Source organism: Rattus norvegicus, chromosome 15, assembly GCF_036323735.1.
Source record: "Rattus norvegicus strain BN/NHsdMcwi chromosome 15, GRCr8, whole genome shotgun sequence".
NCBI classification, from domain to species: domain Eukaryota; kingdom Metazoa; phylum Chordata; class Mammalia; order Rodentia; family Muridae; genus Rattus; species Rattus norvegicus.
The window spans coordinates 7,687,606-7,710,758 of NC_086033.1; the positions used below are offsets into that span (position 1 = coordinate 7,687,606).

General features: G+C 39.5%; 1 protein-coding gene and 1 pseudogene across 6 annotated transcripts in view; both read right to left on the reverse strand.

The window, feature by feature from the left end:
* The window catches only part of Zfp385d (zinc finger protein 385D), a 380,934-nt gene that overhangs the window by 214,175 nt on the left and 143,606 nt on the right, over positions 1–23,153 (reverse strand).
* Positions 845–23,118, reverse strand: Sft2d2-ps1 (SFT2 domain containing 2, pseudogene 1; annotated as a pseudogene).

Consider the following 23,153-nt stretch of genomic DNA (forward strand, 5'->3'; position numbering starts at 1 on the left):
TCAAGTGAATGAGCGATTTACTTCTTTAGCACGCTCTGTAAGTTGGGTGCTATAAATGACTCCATTTAAAACTGAATTGTATAAGAATTGGAAAGAAGAAATCGTTAAACAATCTACATACTTAGTAGGTGATAAAGGTGAGATAAAATTCAAATAGTCTATCAAATTTTAAATGTCAGTTGTAGGGAACAAAGCTTTGATCTACATTAAGAATGTTCTGGGGTTGGGGATTGAGCTCAGTGGTAGAGCGCTTGCCTAGGAAGCGCAAGGCCCTGGGTTCGGTCCCCAGCTCCAAAAAAAAAAGAACCAAGAATGTTCTATAATGGGCTGGAGAGATGGCTCAGCGGTTAAGAGCACTGACTGCTCTTCCAGAGGTCCTGAGTTCAATTCCCAGCAACCACATGGTGGCTCACAACCATCTGTAATGGGATCCGATGCCCTCTTCTGGTGTATCTGAAGACAGCTGCAGTGTACTCATATATAATAAATAAATAAATCTTTAAAAAAAATGTTCTATAAGTGATGTTTGCACTGAGGACACTAGAACTTGCTGTACATGTAGGCTACAACACCCTTAAGGTGTGTATTATGATAGCATGCTTTCCCATGAGTCCAACAGAAGGCTGGTCTGCAATAACATCTGCCTTCTTACTTGCTTCCCTGAAAACATGGTATAGATAAAGAGTTCTCTCCTGCAGCTAAGGCAGAGGATAACATAAAACCATGTAAGACAGAAGTCAAAGTGTCCCATGAGATGAACTCGCATAGCGCATAAACTTTTTGCCATCCTTCTCTTTCTTTATTCTCATGACACTGTACACGAGGATTTGATGAATTTGGAGGCAAAAAAAAAAAAAGACTTAACATCCCCGTCTTTGGAGAATATGCCATTTTAACTTGACAGTAATTAGCCCCAAAGTGCTCACTTTGTCTTTTTTTGGTAATAATAAATCATCATGATCCCATGCTTTGCTTGAAATGTCCACAGTGACCTGGAAAATATAAATCCATCGGAATCCTAGTTTTTCTTCTTTTAAAACTGTATACCAGAAGGATTTTAGAGTTCTCCAAATGTTTGTATTTTCAGATATATTCTTTAAACTAATGAAGGATTTGAGATCAAAGGGAAAGCGTCTTAAAGCCAGAGCTTGGGTATATAATAATATCACAGTGATTTTCATATAGTTTAAAGGAAGAGAAATAAAAATGGAGATGCAGTTAGAGCTGCCTACCTCAAACTGCTTCTATCTGATAGTTGAGAGACAGATTATGTTTTAATCACTCTTCTATTGCTGGGAAGAGACACCATGACAAAGACAACTCTTACACAAAAAGCCTTTAATTGGAGGCTTGCTTTGCAGATCCAGAGGTTTAGAATACTAAGTATATTATCGTCATATTGGGCTGCACGGTGGTGTGCATGGTGCTGCAGCAGTAGCTGAGAGCTGTAACTTGATCTGCAAGCTGAGGGCAAGGGAGGGCTGAATGGAAGAAATGAGAGTGAGACCTCAAAGTTCATCCCAAGGACAAATTCCTCCAACAAGGTCACTCCTCCTAATCCTTCTAATTCTTTTCATCCTTTCAACCAGTTCTGCTCATTGACTACTAAGTACTCATATGCATGAACCTATGGGATCCACTCATTCCAACCATCACAGATGACGAACAGATTATTATGAAAAGTAATACCAGGTTTGGGTAAGCATCATATAGCAAAACATGACTGAGAAGGATATGAGGCACACTGGAGAATTCACAGGAGCTGATAGGACATAACTCAATGTGACCAGCCTCAGATTGGGGGTCTCATTTATTCAGTTCCTGAGTTTATACCATTAGTTTAAGCCTTTGGGGAACATATTAACATTTTACTTACTACTCACGCTGAGTTTTGTCAACTCAAAACAATTTTGCACAGAAACACATTAAGCTAATTTGTAAAGGAATGAAGTTAAGGAGAAAAGGCAATAGAATCCTGCTGAGGGAGACTGAATAACACACAATACAAATTGGAGTGTGTTCTTTAATGAAAGAAAACAGGAAAAAGGAAGTCGCAACAAATCTATTTTCAGATTCACTGGACACAGATTGCTGTGTTTCCTCCATTTGTGGTGGACATGTTCATTTCTGCTGATTGTCTGTGACAAAGTAAATAAAATAGACAGGATCTTTAGCTGTGAAAATTTGAATCAAGTTATGGCATCATCAATCTGAAGCCCTGAAACTAATTCCTATTATCTCCCCTACCAGTACAACAGGACTATATGAAGCATTTATGTTATATGTATTTTACAAATTTATAGGCAAGTAGCTTTTCCATAATAATCAACTATACTTATGTTTAATAATCAGTTAAAATGAAATTTAAAAAGCACATTTGAAATTGAAAGTCATATTTAAAAAATCAGAAAGTCAATAATTTCAAAAAGTTAAAAATAAAATTATTAATATTTTACGAAGAAGACCTTGGTAAAGAGGGAAAACAGGAATAAAATTCCCTTAGTTCAGGCCCTTATGAGAAAGAAGTTAAATCATGAGAGGTAGAACAGTTATTTTTACATTTTTTATAATTTGATTATCTTGAATAATGGCTGGCTGAGGAATTTGATTATGCAAAAACAGATGGGTGGACATGTCAGGACAATGGATATTTAAATTAGAATATGAATACAAATGTAGATTGAGAGAACAATAAAACATGAAACAAAGAGGGAAGAACCAGGACCAGAAAAAAAGACAGCCATACATTTTCTACTATGCCTACATTAATCACAAATAAATCCTCCTTATTACAATGTTACAAAACTGGCATGGTGATACACTCTAGTAGTCCAAGCAGTTGAGAAGTGGACAAAGGAAGATTAAGTGTTCACAACGAGTTTGAATAAATATCAAATTTATGGCTAGCCTGAACTACATGAGACCCTGCCTCAAAACAAACATAGTTACAAAGGTTTCTAACCAAGGAGTCTTACCAGAGGACTGTAATGTTAGTTTCAGACTCTCCTCCATTTTCAAGACAACTTGAAGCAATGTGTGGAATTTCAAGTTGCTAAGTTATTAACTTTAATATATTCCTTAGGGTCATCAAGGTAGATGTTTTAGGATCATATTCTTGCAATGAGCCCAGGAAACAGGAACAAGTAATCAAGTCTAGAACTGTGTGCTCCTTCCAAATCTCTCTCTAAGGTGACTTTTGCATTATTCATGATTATGATTATTGCATTCATCCAGTGATCCTATGATCTTTTTTTTTTTTGGATCACGAGAAAAGACTATTGGAGGAAAGAAAAGGGAGAAAATAGCTGTGTAAGGGAGAGGTAGCTCTCTCAAGCAACACCCTCTTTGAAATGAGTAAAAAGAAAATATTAACCAAAGCCTCAAGACAGAAAAGGCAGTACTTGAGAATATATACTTTGGATATAAAAATTCAGTTATATAACAGTAGCATTCAAAATCAACTACACCTATGCAATTATTATTTTTTTTTATAACAAAGTGTTTTAAAAGCCTACTGTATCGGAACAGGTACAATGTTCTGAAGGCATACAAATCCACCACAGTCATTTGGATTTGGTTTTACTGCTGGGGAGTGTGCCCAGGTACCCAGGGCCTATACAAGAATGCCAGTGCATGGGCCTCTGTACACCCTCACAAGCAACTTCACAATCAGAATTACAAAAGACGGAGTTCAGGGAACTTTTGTTTGTTTTTCATTTGTTTGTTTATGTAACTTGCCTTATTCAAGCTAAGCAAACACAATGAGAAAGCCAGAAACACCCCACCCCACCCCCCCAAATTTTTTTGAACATCCAGCAGGCAGAGCCATGTGCATGGACCCAAACACCAGACTTGGTCTTTGACTTGTTTTTTTTTTTTTTTTTTTTTTTTTTTTTTTTTTTTTTTTTAAGATAGGAGCTAATATACTCTAAATCCTCCTGCTTCTACCTCCCAAGTGCTGGTATAATAGACATACACCACCATGGCTGGTGTATGCCTTTGTAGGGATTGAACCTCAGGCTCCATGCTTGCTAGGCAAGCACTCTATACATGTCGTGACACTATTCTGAGTACAGAGCGTATGTCATTATTTGTTCTGACGCCATGGGCTGACCTCTCATCTTCAACAGGATTTCTAACTCCTCAGCCTATTTCCTCTGGTTGCAAAGCAGCCAGTTTGCAGCAAGGCCTTCTGCACATACCCAAGTCCACCTTGTCAGTTATCAGCTCCCGCTACAAGGGACCTGACTTATGTTGTCAGCTCATATGAATAAAGGCTCCACCACCAGCTAATTTCAAGTGTCTCTCATGTCACAGCCGGGCTGGAAATACTGAAAGTACAGGAACCCATCCTCAGTGAACTGGGATTAAACAAGCTCCGCTTCTTGTCCCGTTTGCTCGTCTGAAAACACAAGATCTCAAAGCACAAAATGAATTGGCAGGTACTTCAGGGTCACCCCCTAAGCAATCCTTCTAATAAAACTTTCTAAGCAATTTCGACCTCTACGGAGAAAAATGTATATTTGCAACGAATTTCAGCTAAGGTTCATTCACTTTTAAAAGGCTGTAATCTGTAAGCTAAAGCACATTATTAAACTTACAAAAAAATCACTTGAGCATTAAAAACAAAACTGCCACAAAGCCTAGCACGCATCTTTATACTGCTTTAAACACTGATTTTTTTTTCTTTTTAATTTACTACAAATAAGTTTTAGGCTTGGCTGCGAATGTACAGGGTATGTGACTGATTCTACTGCAAAGTGACTAGAGGAAGCATAAGGTCAGGATAGGCAGGGGTGCACACAGGAAAGGACATCCACAGCCACGAGTGGACCTGGACTGACCAATTCATTCCACCAAGCGACCTCACAGCAAAACCTGTCACTCACAGGGATACCAACAACAAAAGCCAAACCAGCCCCACTCTTCACATCTGTTTCAGATACCACCCCACTGCTAATTATTCATCCTAACTAAAGTATTAAACAGTAACTTTATAGGGAATTCAGTTCGTGATTTCATTTCTTGTTCTCTCAGCCTGCAGTAACTATGTGGAAGGGAAGGCGGCAATTAAGACATGATCCACACAGTCGCCATGAGAGTAACACAGACACCCAAGCACTGAGACATCTCCATGGTGAAAATGCCAAGCTGGGAATATTTCTCACCCTTCCCCAAGAAAAGATGCCTAGAGCTAGGGTCTGAGCGGTAGCCATACAGAGGAGCAGGAGAGACAAAAATCTTCCTTAGAGTTTGGTCTGTGAAAAGGGAGAGTGAAAGGAACAGAATTCAGTGAGCAAGCACTCACCCCCACAGTGTCTCAACAATCAGCCTAGAGTAGAGGGAGAACCAGCCAAGGGGACCTGAGGCTACTCTCCTGGAGGCACAATGCTGCTCTCAGTGCAGCACTCCATAGACTGCAGCGCAAGGAAGGCAGCATCAGGCCAGTTGTCCCTGACACCTGGAAACACGGCCTGGCTCAGGACCACATTGCTTCTACAGGGGTCATTCCACAGTTTCCATTGCTTCTTGATGCAGGAGGGATACCCTGCTCACTGAGCAGCAAATGGGGAGAGAATGAAGGGAGGGAGAAAGAAACAGACAACACCAACAGTCATAGTCAGAGGCTAATTCTTCATTTCAGCCTCATTCACTAAGCTGTTTTTAATAAATGCTACTGGCTTGGTAGGAGAAAGCAGATTTGAAGTGGCTTTCTTCCTTCCATAGTCCAATCAAAGCAGAGTCAGAAGCTACCAAGAGATAAGGCAACTAAGGAAAAAATCTGGGAGTCTAGAAGATACTGGAAGACAGTCACCCAAAAGCTGCTTACATGTGTCCAGACTCAAGCTGTTGAGGCAAACTGACCACAGACTATAGGAATTAGTCCAAAGCCTTTTATCCAAGACTCGATCTCAACCTAGAGCCTCTTCACTGATGCCCCTGCTGGTGGGAGTTTCTGAGGCTGCTACTACTTTATAGATGATGAAGGTAGTGATCTGTTGACTGACAGTCACTGTGACCATTCAGTGAAACAATGTATGGCCACAGAATTAGATATGCTATAGAAATTAACGGGCATGCATCCATGCTGTCCCCTTCAGCAGTCATCAGTTAATTCATGGAGACTCAGCTTGCTATCTGCACAACAAGTACTTGAAACATTCTCCTTCACTGGCATCCTCCAGTAAGCCAGAAGCATTTGTCAGCCCACTATTGTGAAGCAAACTGAGGAACCAAAAGTTTGGTAACCTCCCAAGAACTCAACAAGCATATGACTGGGCTACAGCTCACACCTGGATCTGTTTATTTTCTAAGCCCACATTCACACTGACCTGCTATTCAGCCTTGATAACATCTTTAAAAGATACCTGTGCTCAAGCCCAGTCACCAACAAGGGTGTGGAGAGGCCATCCTTTTAGGTGCATGACCACAAGGTAGTTGGAACTTGCGGCCAATAACCCTACCCTCATGTCAGCTAGGAACCATGGGTACCCCTAAACTCCCCAATGTCCCTTGTCACCCCTGAGCTATTCTGAGACCTGAATTTGTTCCCAAGGCTCCTGGGACATGAATGTGTCTCACACAGCCAGAGGGTAGCATATAATTTTGTTTTCTGACTGAAGACTTCACAGATGCCTTCATTAGCTACACTCCAGCAACTGGCCATAACTGTAGAGACGAGTGCTTGCCTCCTGTGGTCTGGTGACGATAAAATAGAGGTCAGAGTAGAACAACTGGCCCTGAGCAAAGAGCAAAGGGCAAGCCTAGACCGCCAGAACCTCACGCTGTCAAGACAGGGAAGCATTCAGCAGCTGAAAGGGACCATGGGATGGTGCATCCTACAGATGCAGAAGCAAGTTGCCCAAATGCAAAATGGGAGGAGCAGAGAGAAGGTGGCAAAAGTGACACAGATGCTGAATCAGAAAAGTACAGGGCAGAAGGATGTAAACAAGAAACAGGGTTATGAGAGGTGACGGAGGCTCTGAGTAGAGCCATGCCAGGAGACACAGCATCATAACAGAGACTAAGTTAGGCCACAGCTGGAGCGCCAGGTGATGCGGAAACCAAGCCAAGCCCTGGCTCCTCGACTGCAGTGAGACAACTCGCATGGCTCTCATGGGGAGCAGATGAGATCCAACCCAAGAGCGCTGTGTGTGGTAAGGCACAAGGCTGTAGCATGACCACCTACAGGCTGACCACCAGTGTCATGCCAGTGCGGGCTGGGTGCCAGTGCTGGAGCCCTTAGGTTGCTTGACAGGCACGCCTACTTCTTGCTGGCCCATGAGGGATCTGTCTTCCACACACTTTCCTTATCCCAACTCCAGCAAAGAACGGAGCGTAAACCTTTTAAGTAATGAACACGAATAAACACAGCAAGGAACATGCAAATTTTTTAGTTTCTAATGGCTCTTGCCCAAAAGGAAATAGCATTTTAGGTCATTACTTCACTCTCAATTAACCAGTGTCCCAAGGTCACAAGACAAGACATGGGAGGGTAAGGGCAAGAGAAGAATCCACATTGAACACTAGAAATACGTTCCTTGATTCAGAACAGCAAGAAGGTGCAATCTGGGGAAAGGAGCGATGCATCCTGGGCAGGTTCTCCAGGGACTTAGGACATGCACAGTCACTTGTTCTCAAACGTGAGGGAAGATGCTGTGTGGGGCTGTGCCAATGGTTTTCTTGGTGAGGGGCAAATCTTCAAAATTCCGTACTTCCTGCTGCTCTGCTAGAAACCCTGCTAGACCTTACTGTTGCCGCCTGGAAATCAGTGGCTCTTGATGTGATGTTTATCTTCTGCTATTAGACAAAGACGGTTCTGTGAGAATACCTCCCAGAGGAGAACAGTCACAAGAAGAGTTGTCTACACAAGCCACGGAACCTCTCACTGTGTCACAGACATGAGGGTTTAAGACTGATGACGGCTCCCACAGGCAACCCTCCAAAATGTCCAAATTGCAAGGAACACACTGCTGCAAGTAGAAGGCAGGTGTCTGTGAGACAGAGGCTTACAGCGTATTTACAGAACAATCAATCAGCTTCCATCCACAGTGCTCTCTGCGCACCTGCAGTGCGTTATGCAAGACACGCAGCACAGCACTTCTTCACAGCATCCCTCGCATATGGTATGTAGGAAAGCCTATACCACCTCTAAGCCAAATACTGCAAAATATAGAAGATGAGTCCAAGTTCCTTATTCCACTAAAAGGCAGAGCACAGGGTAAGTGCAAAACACAACAGCACCAGTATTATGGCAATGAGATGCTCAAACATACACTTCAGCTGCTTCACTGGCCCCGTAAGGAAGATGGAACTCCCAGTTGATGTAATGTTACCCAGGGTATAAAACACTGCAAAGAGGCCGAGTCCCTTCCTGGGTCCAGCAGAAGAGTACCCAATAGTGAACATAGGATTCCTGAGAAAGAAAATAAAAAAGGATTCCTAGAGCCAAGCATGTGATGAAACGTTTTATTCCGGTGCCTCAGCTGAGCGACATTGGCTCCACAACCTTGGATAGACCCCTGCGGTCCTCGGTGTCCTGGCCGCTCAGCCCCTTCTATCAGTGTGTTTATGTCAGGGCCCCGACCGCCGCCTTTGGCCGTCGCTCTGCCCAATCCTACGATCTTTACTTCATCTTCTGTGTTAATGTCTTAAGCCAGTGGCATTGGGCAAAGTAAAGCAAAGAAAAAGAAAAGGTAGCTTTTATTTTCATAATAAAAGTAAACCATAAAATCTACCAGAAAAGAAAAGAAATCTACAATGTTGAGGCTATAAATTGCATTGTATGCTATTCATGTCTAGTATTTCTTAAACGTTTTAATATATTGAGGAAACTGCCAACCAATGACTGCTCCGATCTGAGACTTTATTAACAGTAGTCTTCAACGCAGGTAAAAAGGAAGCTAGCATAACTGTCTCTTGAAAGACTTCATCCAGCAGCGGATGGAAACAGATGAGGGGACTCACAGAGACGGAACCGACGGAACCACCAGCCATCAAAGGCTATGCAGGGGCTGGACCTACATTTATAACAGATGGGCAGTTTGGTCTTCATGTGGTTTCCCTAACAATTAGAAGGACGGTTGTCTCTAACTCTGTTGCCAGCTACTGAATCCCCTTCCCTCAGCTGGACTTACTGGTTGGGCCTCAGTGGGAGAGGATCTACTTAGTCACTCAGGGAGTAGATGTCCCAGGGCAGGGTGATATCCAGGGAGGGGCGTCCTCTTTTCTGAGGAGGGAAGGAGTTAATGGGGAAGGGATTTTGTTAGTGAGGGACTGGGAGGAGAGGAGGGAGAGGGATTACAATCAGGAAATAAAGTGAATAAATACATTATTGAAGGAAAAATTTTAATATATGTTGGTATTTAATTTAAGAAGCAGTTAGCAAAAATGTTATTCTCATGTCCCAGGAAGTCTAATAGTGAACATAGTGAATATACTTAATTTAGAAAGACATAGAGGCAAACAATGTCGTTTTAATTTTTCCAGTTACATTAAACAAATTAACATTGAAGTTATATGGGATTCGTGTTGTCATTTTGATATTTTCTTAGCACATAATTACTTAATCAAATTATATACAAATAAGGCAGTTTTCCTAAACCTGATACTTCCTTCAGTACATTCTACAATTTAAACTCACTGTTTGAGTCAATTTTGCTATTTTTTTTAATCATGAAAATTTTCTTTTAGATTTTATTTCATGCGGAGACGAAAACTGTCACTTAGGAGAAACGAGTTTAAACTGTGAGTCCATAAAATGAACTTATGCACATATATCAGAATAACATGTCAATTAGCTTATGATTTTAATGGGAGCAAATGACAGATTTTGCTGAAAGTCCAACTGTGGGATCACAGTGTTCTTTCCTTAAAGTGAAAGCTTATTTTCATGCAAATGGAAAAGTACAGCCACACATGCACAGGTAGAGATCAGCATCTCCATGAAGAATCCCTTTATCCACTTATTTAATAAATATCTACCAAGTGTCTATAATATAGTTATAATACATAACTCCTAATGTGATATTGACAAGCCACATTTGCCCCCTGGCCTTGGAACAAAAAATGATTTCAGAAATATTATTTTCTAAAACAAACTAATATCAAAAAACTTATAAACAATTCAAAGATGTAAAATATATAAATGCCCCATGCCCTATCACTCATTTGAACCTCGTGTCTGTCCCAGTTTTATTAACATACCATTTCTATAGTTCAAGAGGGGCAGCTCTACACTCCCACACACTCAGGACCCTCTTCCAGAACCTCCATGAGGTGCTGGGTACAACTACCCCATATTTGCGAAATAAATTACAAAGTCAATTTTAAATATGTAAGAGGATGTGGGGGGAAAGACAGCTCAGCAGTTAAAACAGATGCTCTGTTGTGAAGACTGGGGTTTCTATCAACAATGTTCACTGCTTACAAAGGCTTGAAACTTCAGCTCCAAGGAATCCAAAACCTTCTGCTAGCCTCTACTAGTCCCTTCCTACGGACATGTGTATGTGCATGCACTTGCACAGATAAATAAATGAATAACAGAGATAAAAATTCAAAAGAATGAATCATTAAAGAACGCATGGTAATTGAATAATTCAGTAGTTTCCGGCCTTCTGCCTCCCTCCCGCTCCCCCTAGAAAGCCTAGTTATTATATTATAAATAGTCTTTAACAGGTGATACACAGGGTCATGGTAGTAGGTAGCCATCTCCTTTTAAAGGAGGGAATACGATTTTAAGAAACTTCTATTTCCACAAATCTGATACTTTTAACATGGACTAAATTTAAACTGAACTTAAAATTTAGTCTCAGTGTCTCGCCTTATCTGAATCTGTTACTAAACACATCTCCAAATATTGCAAACAGACAATGAAAAGAAATTTGGAAATAAAAGTAAAACCACAGTGGCTCTTACATTGAACTGTATACACATTAATAAATAGATTTAATCTAATACTTCTCAACAAAGGATGGAATGAGTGAAGTACACAAAACATGAGGGTCTCAAGGTTCAGTGTGCCACACTCAGTTGGGAGGCAGTTCTAGGGTCCCAAGGCATACCTGTGATAATGTCCTTGGCCTCCGATACTGAAGTGGCATGGCTCCCACTGCCAGCTCTGAAACTGTGCTAGACTAACATCTGGAACATTGCTCTGCTTCTGGCATTTGCCAACAAGAGACAAGTTCGTTTTCTGAAGAAAAGTGTATTTTAGTTCAAAATTTATCTAGCCATTATGATCCTCAGATTTCTTGAAGAAATCATACTGAAATACAATGCCTTTGAACTTGGCCAAAATTGACTAAATGATGGTCATATTTTAAATTTTTATTTTTAGAAATTTTCTTAGTTACTGAAACACAAACTATTCACCAATTAGAAACTCAAAGGAAATGTCTATTATGATATACAAACACACACACACACACACACACACACACACACACACACACACACACACACACACACTGAGAGAAACCAGAGTGTGGGAGGGTAACGTCCAAAAACATCATCTGTATTTTATCATACTTCATTACAAATTAACATTTCAGATCCTGGATGGTGATCAATTATAACTTTTCAAAGTGTTCAAGGAAAATAGGACACTAAATACTGTCAGCTCTCTGTATCTGATGATTCCACATTCTCCGATTCAACTACCCAGTAGTCAAAACAATATTCAAACTGCATCAGCAGTGTACACATAGGAACATTTGGATGATTACCTAAACTCTTACATTGCACATGGATTACAGGTATGCACAGGTATTTTAAGCAGTTTAGCATTGACTTAAAAACATTTCCATATACATGCGCCTGACTTAAGTACAAATATGGCATTTTGTATAAGGGACTTAAATGTATAAAGATCTGGCTTAGTGTGGGAGTCAGGGACACCTAGGAAGAATTTCCATGGCTACAGGACCATAAACATAAGAATAATTCAGCCTTGAATATGCTTCATTTCTTCCAGAATCCTCATTTAATTCAGTTTTCTAAAGCATGTACTACCTTCTGCTATATTTGACATATAGCCTACTGTAGTGGCTATTCCTGGTTGTCAACTTGACTATATCTGGAATGAACTACAATCCAGAATTGGAAGGCTCACCTTTGATCCTGATCTTGAGGCTGGGAGATACGAGTTTCTAACCTGGATCTTGGCATGGAGATCTTGAGGCATAGTGGCTATGAATCCCAGGAGTCTAAGGCAAGGGGATCTCTGAGTTCAAGGTCATCTGGGACAAAGCAAGTCCCAGATCCAGGCATGGTGGGACACACCTTTAATCTGGGCCACAACTTCTGCTGGAGACCTACATAAGGACATTGGAAGAAGGACGACTCCCTCTCTCTTCTTTGCCTGCCTGCCTCGTGGGACTGAGCCACTGCTCGATCCTTGGATTTCCATTCACAGATGCTGCTGAGCCTTGTTGGGGAGTTGGACTACAGACTGTAAGCCATCAACCAATTCCCTTACTATATAGAGACTACCCATGAGTTCTGTGACTCTAGAGAACCGTGACTGATACACTTACTTATTATCTATTTTCTGACTCCTGCTAATGTTCAAGTAGCAGGAAGACAGCAATGTGTGTTCTTTAGATCCTCCAGAGTCATAGCAGCATGCGACTCATAATAAGCAGTATATATTCAACAAAATAACCAATAAATATGCTAAATAAATGGATAGGCTAATTGAATTTCTAATCTTAAGAGACTGTTGAAAACATTGTACAATGGTTTATAAATTAAAGTATCATCAGACTTTCAAATCCTGATATCACTAATTATTTATCTAAACTATTTTTTCTATGACAGTTCAAAATTTCATTTTATCAATCTAGCATTATGTAAGGGTTCCTTCATGGGTAAACAGTTGGCCTTTGATCAGAGTTTTGATATAAATGACCTGACCTAGATGTACACAGAAGTTTTGCCAGTCCTAATAGCATTAACACAGCATTTTAACTTTAATGAACCCCCTTACTTAAAATTTATGCACAAAAAGCATTTGAGCCACAAACATGGTATACTTTAAAGGAATGTTGAGTAAAAAACAATTATTTGCTTATAGTAGTTGTATATTGTAATTTTTTTAAAAAGATTTATTTATTTATTATATATAAGTACACTGTAGCTGTTCTCAGATACACCAGAAGAGGCATTAGATTCCATTACAGATGGTTGTGAGCCACCATGTGGTTGCTGGGAATTGAACTCAGGACCTCTGGAAAAGCAGTCGGGTGCTCTTAACCGCTGAGCCATCCCTCCAGCCCTGTATATTGTAATTTTAAGAATGACTACTGCCCTGTTCCTTTAGCATCTGTAGAGAAGAGAGAAAAGAGAGCAGTAATCGGAGACACTGCTTTTCTATGACACATGTGCAGGGACATTTGAGGGATTTTAATTTCTTACTCTTTCTCCCAGCAGTAAAGTAGATTAAAACTTAAACTGTAAGCTTGAAATGGTCTTGGAATTGAAGCTAGAGTGCTGCTTTTCTTCATTGAAAATTTTTACTTTTAAGTCTCTGCAAATTAAACTTGAAATGTACTGTGTAGTAAGATAGTTGTATCCTTGTACTGACTCCTGGGTTTCATAGTCAGCTAAGAGATGGGAAGTACTATTTCACTTGAAACTCTAACGTGACTCAAACACATAGACCCACAGACACACACACAGAAAGACACATATAACACACACACACACACACACACACACACACACACACAGGTCTTCAAAGTAGTCTATGCCAGGGATTTGCCTCCATTTCTGAGCTATGACACCGGCTAAGACAAATTAAAGAGCCATCCCCTTCTTGTGTGCTTCCTGGGTCAGTGGCAGACCCCACAATGTCTCCTACTGGGGAATACATCTTGAAATAGATGCTTATAGTCATGGAGTGAGCACTTGATCCCCAATGCTATGTTGCCTTAATTTCCAAAGTCAGTGTTATTGGTGATCTCTAGGGATAGAACTTCTTTCTCCCCACCCTCGGTGGACAGGGCACTGCTAGCAACTCAGTCTTGGTTTCCCAAAATTCCAGAACTAGAACTAAATACCTATTCTTGACACAAGAGAAGATCAAAATCCTTACTGCCTCCCTAATCTTTATTTATTAACATTTATTTTGATGTGTGTGTGTTTGTGTGTGTGTGTGTGTGTGTGTGTGTGTCTGTGTCTGTGTCTGTGTCTGTGTTAGTTTGTGTGTGATGTATGGAGGTGTAGTGAGTAGGGAAGTAGGTGCCGCACACTGAATTCAGGTCTTCTGAAGGAGCAGCAAGCCTTCTTAACTGCTGAGTCATCTATCCAGCCATTTTTCACTAATGTTTTCTACATAGTGAGAAGTATTGCATTTTCTGAGGTGAAACTGTCTCCTACGATCCGGAACTACCAAGTTACTGTAGCAATGTTGACTTTCTTCGCCTTATGGCTATGCATTTGGACCCCACAATGTCACTTACTAGGAAGCATATCAGAATGAGTGGAATGACATGATAACTCTCCCAAGGAATGCTATCCTAAGATGATAAATCCTTCCAGAAAGTTAAGATTTATTTGTGATTTTTGGCTCTTACTGCTATCTCAATGAGAGTGAGGACCAGGGCTGCATGTGAACAAATATAAATGAGGAAAACTTGGGATGCACACAGAAATGTGTGTTTACACTGTTATTATACCATGCAACGATAAGGGCACTTATAGTCTAGATCCAGAAGTGACAGAACTTCTCTGCACAGGTCAAACATGAAAATGGTAGTCTAGGGAAGGGAAAAATAAAAGAAATTGGTAAGGAACAAGGAAGAAGAAAGGATAGGGGGCAGAAGGCAGACAGGGATAAGGGAGTAAAGAAAAAAATCATAACTCCTGCATTTTCCTCTTGCTGGGAGTGCCATAGTCATGTCTGCCTGCTGTATAGTCAATCAGTCAATATGCTCATTGCCACTGAGGCTAAACTGAATCATTGCCAAATCTTAAAATTTATATTCTGTATATTTTACCATAATTAAAAAAGTAAGGAGGCATAGAAAATGCACTTCGTTTTCGAACTATAGTGTGTGGAATACTTTTCGCCCACCAAGCATAAGTCAACATGAAAAGATGGAGAGATGAGAAGGTGTGTATGCTGAGGTCAGAGCTGTACGTTCCATTTCAAATAATATCCTGGTGTTTATCGTGGATGACAGTGAAAAGTTCTGGGAAAGTCAGTCAGGTTACACCACTTCCATAACGTAAAACAACAAAGAAAAGCTCTCTTGCCTCAGTGTGGGGCGCTCGGCCCCTGGTGCTCAGGTGACTTTCTACTGAGGCATAGCATCATGGTTTCTAGTGTCGTGAAAAACATGTTATCACTTGATAGCAAGTGTGAGTTGGAGCTGACATGACTTGAAGCTGTGCACAAAAGCACAAACTCAGTGATTCCCTGGCAACCAGGCCCTACCTTATAGCTTCCAATGTTTCTCAAGAATGCTAGCAATCAATATCAATCCACGAGATTATCTGTCTGTCAAGGTAGCAGATTCAGAAATCCAATTACTTCCCAAACATCACACATGATCTCTGCTAAGACATTCAGTGTATACCAGATGACATATAAAACTTTGGCTCTGACTAGTACATTAGAACAGTCACAGAGAGTAGCCGATGGCAGGACCACCATATGTATTTATGGGAAAGCAGAGGGAAGAAAAATCTTCTTGTTCTGTTCTTGGTGCTTTTCTTCAAAGAAATAAGTGTCCAATGAAACTCAAGACCCAAAGTGCTCTTGTATCCAGCATAGTTTACAAAATAAATAAAAAGGCCATAACTCAGCAGCCTCCCAGATTTCCACTTTCTCATGGACATGCACTTCAGTATGACTTACCATGACTCCTTCAGGTAGCGCTAATACTGCTAGTGCTTTGGAGAGCCTAAGCAATTTCTTTAGTATCCACCTTGAGTATCACAGTTGAAGTAATTAAATACCAGTCAAGTCCTTGAACAGTATTTAAGGAAATGACAAACTTTGTGTACTGAAGAGACCTGGGATTTAAATTTTTGCTATCCAATGCAAACCAACCAAAATGTGTGACTATTAACTAAAGGGAATTGTAGATACTCAGTCACATTAGTAATGGGTTAGCTGTTTGGTAGTGAACAATAATCAATCAATACCCAGTTGCTGACCAACTAACCATTCACCCCAGGAAACACTTCCAAGATGGCAGAAAGGTCTATTAGATGGTACCAGTTTAGAACTATGTCTATGGTAGTAACTCCTGAGGCTGAACAACCAAGGAAACATAGTCTAGACAATATTGCTTCTTATCCTCTGCCTGCAGCAGCAGATATTATCCAAATTATGTTTCATTACACATGTAATTGAGGTTCAAGTAGGCTAATTTTTATATTAAATTAAAATTAGAACTAAAATAATATATAATAGAATTATTGGCTTAGCTGTCAGGGAAGAGGTTTAGTTTCCTATGAAGCCTTATATACTAATATTTACCCCACATCACACATAAAATGCACATTCTGACATGAGTGGCTCACAATACTGTGACTATCGGTTTCAAGCATTTTCATCAGTGCCTAGGTTAAAACCAGCACAATGCCTGACTTAAAATCCTACCTGATAAATGCCATTCACATATGTTGGCTTTGTTGGAATATGAATCCCTGTATATGTTCATAAGCATGGAAAATTAAAGAGCATTTGGGAAAAACAAAACTCCTGTATTTAAAAATGACAAAAGTAACACAGAAAATAAGCAGTCAACCTAGGAGTACATCTACCGATGAGTCGATTTAAAAAAAAAATGTGTCTGGTATGACCATAGTATACAAACATAAAGATTTAAATATTGTCACTTGTGAGAAAATAAAGGGAAGAAGAGATCGTCATATTACACAAAATAAATCCGATTTAGAAATTCAGAAGGACGAATACATTTTCCATAAATTGTAGGATCTGAATAAAAAAAATGGATTCAAAGTAAAAGGAGCTCACTAGCATGGGAGTCAACCTAGAAGGGGAAAAGAAGGAGAGGGGTAAGCAAGAACCACAGTGCATGGATATGAATGTGTGAATGGGCATTAAACACTTGTATAGGAATTCCATATTTGTACAATATATGTTAATCAGAAAAGAAGGAAACTACAATGACTTTGATATCTGAAGTCAGAAGACTCACGTAGGTGTAGTCCAATGGCCTCTGAAAATTGTGTCCCCAGAGGATGTGTGTATTGGTGAAGATGAGGAATGTCAGTGGAGGTGTGCGTAGATGAGAACATGCATGGAGGTGGGTATCTCATCCGTTCCTTATCACCACAGTCTCAGAACTGGCAAAAGATGTCCAATTCACAGCCATCTGGTATCTGTTGTCCAGACCAAATTGCATTACTGAAGTGTGGAGTCCTTTACTTCGTAAGTGGAGAAACTGAGTAGAAATGTGAATGAGCTGTGGATGTGATGCGACCAGCTATGTCAACTTTCTGCTCCTGTGACTTACGCACAGCCTAGATTGTATTCTGTTTAGATTATGTTATTACAGCAACAGAAATAAAACTAGATTACATAATAACTTTAACAATCTTTGTTCTTTACTTAGCTCAGAAAGAAATAATAATCAGACAAGATTTCTTCCCTTCTGCCTAATCAGGCCTCCACAAGAAGTAGAAACATTTCTTTCCTTTCACCACTTGAGAATGGATTATTAAAGTTGATTTCAAAACCAACATCTTCAGAATAGTGGCTCTCTCGGAAAGCAATGAAAAGTACAGCTTTTCAGTGGAAGGGGAAGCCTTGGTCCTGCTAAGACTGAACCCCCAGTGTACGTGATTGTTGGGGGGAGGGCGGTAATGGGGGGAGGGAGGTAATGGGGGGAGGATGGAGAGGGGAACAGCCATGTAGAAGGGGAGGGGGAAGAGGTTAGGGGGATGTTGGCCCGGAAACCGGGAAAGAGAATAACAATCGAAATGTAAATAAGAAATACTCAAGTTAATAAAGATGGAGAAAAAAATTAAAAAAAAAAGAAAGAAAAAGAAAAGTACAGCTTTACTCAAAGACTCACTGGAATCAATTCAGAGCCTTTCCAAAGCACTTCTGTACTAGTTAGTGACTTCTTCATCAGTAAGCAATTTTGTAATGAAATGTATATGTTTCTTGGCTCTAAGTAAAACAGAATGTCAGGAAAGTAGCTTACATGGAAAGTGTAATATTTTCAACATTATATTTAAAGATATTACAAATACACATAATTTGTCATAGAAAATATGGTACATTTACACAATGGAGTACTACTCAGCTGTTGACTTCATGAAATTGATAGGCAAATGGATGGAATTTGAAAATATCCTGAGTGAGGTAACCCAATCTCTCTCTCTCTCTCTCTCACACACACACACACACACACACACACACACACACACACACACAAAACAACAACAACAATAACAACAACAACAAAAACCAACCAACCAACCAACCAAACAAACAAACAAAAAAACAAACCACATGGTATACACTGACTGCTAAGTGGATACATTTGGCCAAATGCTCGAATTACGCAAGACTCAATCCATAGACCACATTAAGCTTAAGTTGAAGGACAACCAAAAAGTGTAGATGCTTCAGTCCTCTTTAGAAAGGGGAACAAAAATATTCATAGGAGGACATATGGAGACAAAGGTTGGAGCAGAGTCTGAAGGAAAGGCCATCAAGAGAGTGCCCCACCTGGTGATCCATCCCATATACTACCAAACCCAGACAATATTGCTAATGCGAAGAAGTGCATGCTGACAGGAGCCTGGTGTAGCTGTCTCCTGAGAGGGTCTGCCAGAGCATGACAAATATAGAGGCAGATGCTCGCACCCAACCATTTAACTGAGAATGGGGTCCCTATTGGTGGAATTAGAGAAAGAATTGAAGAAGCTGATGGAGTTTGCAACCCCTTAAGAATAATAATACCAACCAACCAGAGCTCCCAGGGACTAACTCACCGTCCAAAGAGTACACATGGACAGACCCATGGCTGCAGCTGCATATGTAGCAGAGGATGGCCTTGTTGGGCACCAATGGGAAGCCCTCAGTGTAGGGCAATGTCAGTGTTGGGAGTTGGGTAGGGGTGGGTGGATGGATGGAGGAACACCATCATTAAAGAAGGAGGAAGGAGGATGGAATAGGGGGTTTATGGACAGAAAACTAGGAAAAGGAATAACATTTAAAATGTAAATTAAAAATAACCAAAAAAAAGAATGTTTGCCTTTCATTACATTTCATACTTTATATAATTTCTTAAGGTGTGGCACTTTTCATTCTAAGCATAGCTTTAGAAAAGAGGCTATTAACTTCCTATATTTAAGTGTAGATTTATTGTGCTTTTTCTATCATCTGTTTCTGATTCTTTAGGCCTAATAGACTAAAATTAGAATTGATCCCTTCTCATATGAGCACAGCTAAGAAACAAGGTAAATCTATACTGATTAAAATATGACTTAAGGTGTGAAATTAAAATTTATGTTAAAGCAGCTTTCCTCATTAAGATTTGACAAGTTGAGAGAGTGGTTCATTTAATCTCCTTATGGATATTATGCAGACAGCAAGGAACTTGGGGTCTGAGGGATTCCAGAAAGACTTCAGCCTGGATGGGCTGCACTACTGCATATTCAGGAGTTTATTGAAGCTTTACTCTGCAAATTATACTTTTCACAGATCAACATAGAAAGAAAGGAGAGAGAGCAGGCATAGTTACAGTTTCTATTTCCATAAACCCTTACAGCCACTGAAGAGAGGAACAATTGCTATTTAAAATCTGCACTATTTTATAGTAATCTCTTATCATTGCTTTATGAAAATGTCTCCTCACAAGAATTTAGCATACCTGATGGATATTAGACGGTAACAATAGAATTGGAAAGGAGCTACCAAGAAACAACAATGGAGAAGTCCTCACTATTGCCTGCCTGACCACCCAGGCAATGGCAGTGTTGGTAAACTTGAAGTGTTCCAAGGACAAGATAAAAATGTGGCATCTCACCTAATCCATGAGTGATCCAGAAGACATGTGGCAGCATTATGTTCAATTTATAGACAAGGGAACTGAAGCATAATGACAAAGGACCTTTCTGAAGATTGTGAATCTTGTAAATGGTAGATCTAGACTATGGATGAAAGACTGGTTCCCAGTGCCTCTAGTTATGAGTCTTATGAATGAATATGCAGTTTTTTTCACTCATCAGTTTTCCATGTATCTTAGTAGTACAGAATCTGAGCTATGAGCACAGTGGCCTTTGGAAGCTCTTTCTTCAGGAAATGAGAATATAAATAGAAACAGCATTGTGTACCATTGCCTATGTATGCCTTAAAAGTATATGGACATGCTGAAATAGAAATATTCTTATCTCCATAATTAATTCAATGAGTGAAAAAACATACTTTCAGAGAATAGAAGAAAAGCAAAACCATTATTTTAAATTTATATATGTAGATAGATAGTATGTAACTATTTTGTGGGTAAAACAAGGCAGCTGGTGACTAGAGACCACCTGGATATCAGCAGAATGTGATTTGCACTGATCTTTATGAGAAAACACAAATCTACTGGCCAATGGCTCCTTGCAAGGAACATTTGCAAGTAGAGATGTTTGGGCAAACTGTTTTGTATACTGTGTGATACTACACAGCTTCCACAATGAAATTGTTTTCTTTTGGGAGTACAGATTGCAAGGGTGGAGGGATTGAGAAGATAGGTAGGATTGGGGTGCCTGATGTAAAATTCACAAAGAATCAATAGAAATTTAAAAGGGGACACTGCTCAGTAGATGATATCATGGAAATGTTCTGATCCACTTAAGAATGGATTTCAAAGCACAGTTCATCATAAGTGATAGCATCTGTCATTTTGGGGACACAAAGGAAAAACTATTAAAACAAGTAATAGAATTACTTCATAGTAATTCTATTTTTTTATAATTATCCAATTAGCATAGTTTTAAAACATGAACTTTAATTAAAACAGACAAGCAAACAAACAAAAGCCCCTCAGCCTCAGAAAAGGATATGCAGTTTAGGATGAGTTACACAGTGCCTCATGGTTTCAGATAATTCTGAATACAGTATGGAGACACACACTCTACATACCTAGTTATCAGATGTCCAACACTTTCCAGTGTGGTTGGATATCGTCTTCGGAATTCAAGAGCCTGTGCAACACAATGCCTTAGGACTCTCGTTCTCATTTCAGAAATTCTAAGTGTCTGAGAACTGCATCTATGACAGTTATAGCTGTTATGTGTAATCGCATTGAAGAATTTGATTCCCATGAAAGAGATTTGATTTTTTTTCCTGGGGCACTTCAACCTTTCAGTTTTTATTTTTTCCAGATTGATGTTTTCAGGCTCTTAAAAAATTATTCTGGGCTAGAGAGATGGTTAAGAGCACTGACTGGTCTTCCAGAGGTCCTGAGTTCAATTCCCAGCAACCACATGATGGCTCATAACCATCTGTAATGGGATCCAATACCCCCTTCTGGTGTCTCTCAAAACAGTTACAGTGTACACATAAATTAAATAAAATAAATCTTAAAAAATATCCTAAGAATTTAAGGTCTTTGAAAAAAGTGTTTGAAAACTACAGATACAAAATATCTCATTTACATTGTGACTCATGTCATTTGAATTCAGGTAAAATTGAATATATTGTTCAGATTCTATGCACTAGTGATTACTGAAAATACTACTCTGGTTGGCTAGAGCATACTGGGATTTTTTTCCCCCTGAACTAAGGTTAGTGGGATGGGGGAAAATCCGGAAACTCACTTCTAAACTACATCTAACAGTGGTATTTATATAGGAGATTGACTATACAGACAAATTTCAGCAACCAGATTTGAGTCAGACTTGAACTTCTTAACCTCAGTCAATTCTAGGATAAGCTGATGACCCTTCTTCTAAAATTAAAATTTTCCTGTGTCTCTGACTTATCTAAAACTTTAATGGTTCATTGAAATTGACATACATTCCATAGAAAATTAAATATCAACTTGACATTTTAAATTTTCTGCCTGGATCAACTTCATTCAAGGATGTATAAATAAAGTTGACCATTTCTGAGGAATAACAAAAGGGCAGATTTTGAGTGATGATGATACATTCTGACGATTGTGGAATAACATGGCTATCACAGGATGAAATAAGGCAAGCTGGGTGGTCAGTCAGGCTCCATGGAACAAGAAGTGAGTTCAAAGCATATACGTGTATAAATGACATCTTTAATAAGCAAATGTAATTTTATTTCAAGGATAGAGTATAAATATGGTCAACAGGCTTTCTGCCTGGTGATGTAATCATTTGCAAGTAGCAGGTCATGAGAATCAGTGAATGTATTAACCTTCCTACTGGGCGTGTATCTATACAGGTCCATGACCCTTTGATCAAACAGTGCTGTGTATTTGCAGCAGATCCTACAAAGGTGTGATCAAAGATCTCACATCTAAGTATTTATCAGCTACACCCTCAGTATACTGTAAGGTCGGTGGCACATAAGTTCTGAATTATTCTCCTGAAGACATTTCCAGCTTATAAATTGAAGAGCTTTTTCTTAAATCCAAAACATACCGAATAACCTTGAATTAAAATATATGTAAGCATTGACATCTCTTCATATTTTTTCAGATAACTCTTCTTTGAAACAAAATTTAAGGATTATGGAATGTTGAAGTTTGTCGTCTTCCTTGTCTCCAGTTCCACTCTCTTCCTCTTACCTCTTAAAATCATTTTCCTGCGAGCAAGGAATTCATATCGTTTTCTAGGCCACGTTGCTCTATACTGTAAAACTTCGTTCCTTATTCTGTTTCTGTCTCTGTCTGCTCTGTCTCTTTGGTCACCTCAAGAAGACTTCCACAATGACAGAAGTTGACATTCAACCATGGATGGAGAAAACTATCTGTCTACCCCTAGATAAAGAGATCCAGGCAATTAAGGTGTTCTGAGAGAGGAAAAATTATTCGTTTGCAGCGTGTAACTCCTTTATAGGTTATCCAATCTCAAGTAGTCAACGCTACTCACAAATACATATGAGCAACACTGAATGGACTCAGCAGGATGCGTTTACACATGCATATATGTATAGGAATATATATATATATATATATATATATATATATATATATATT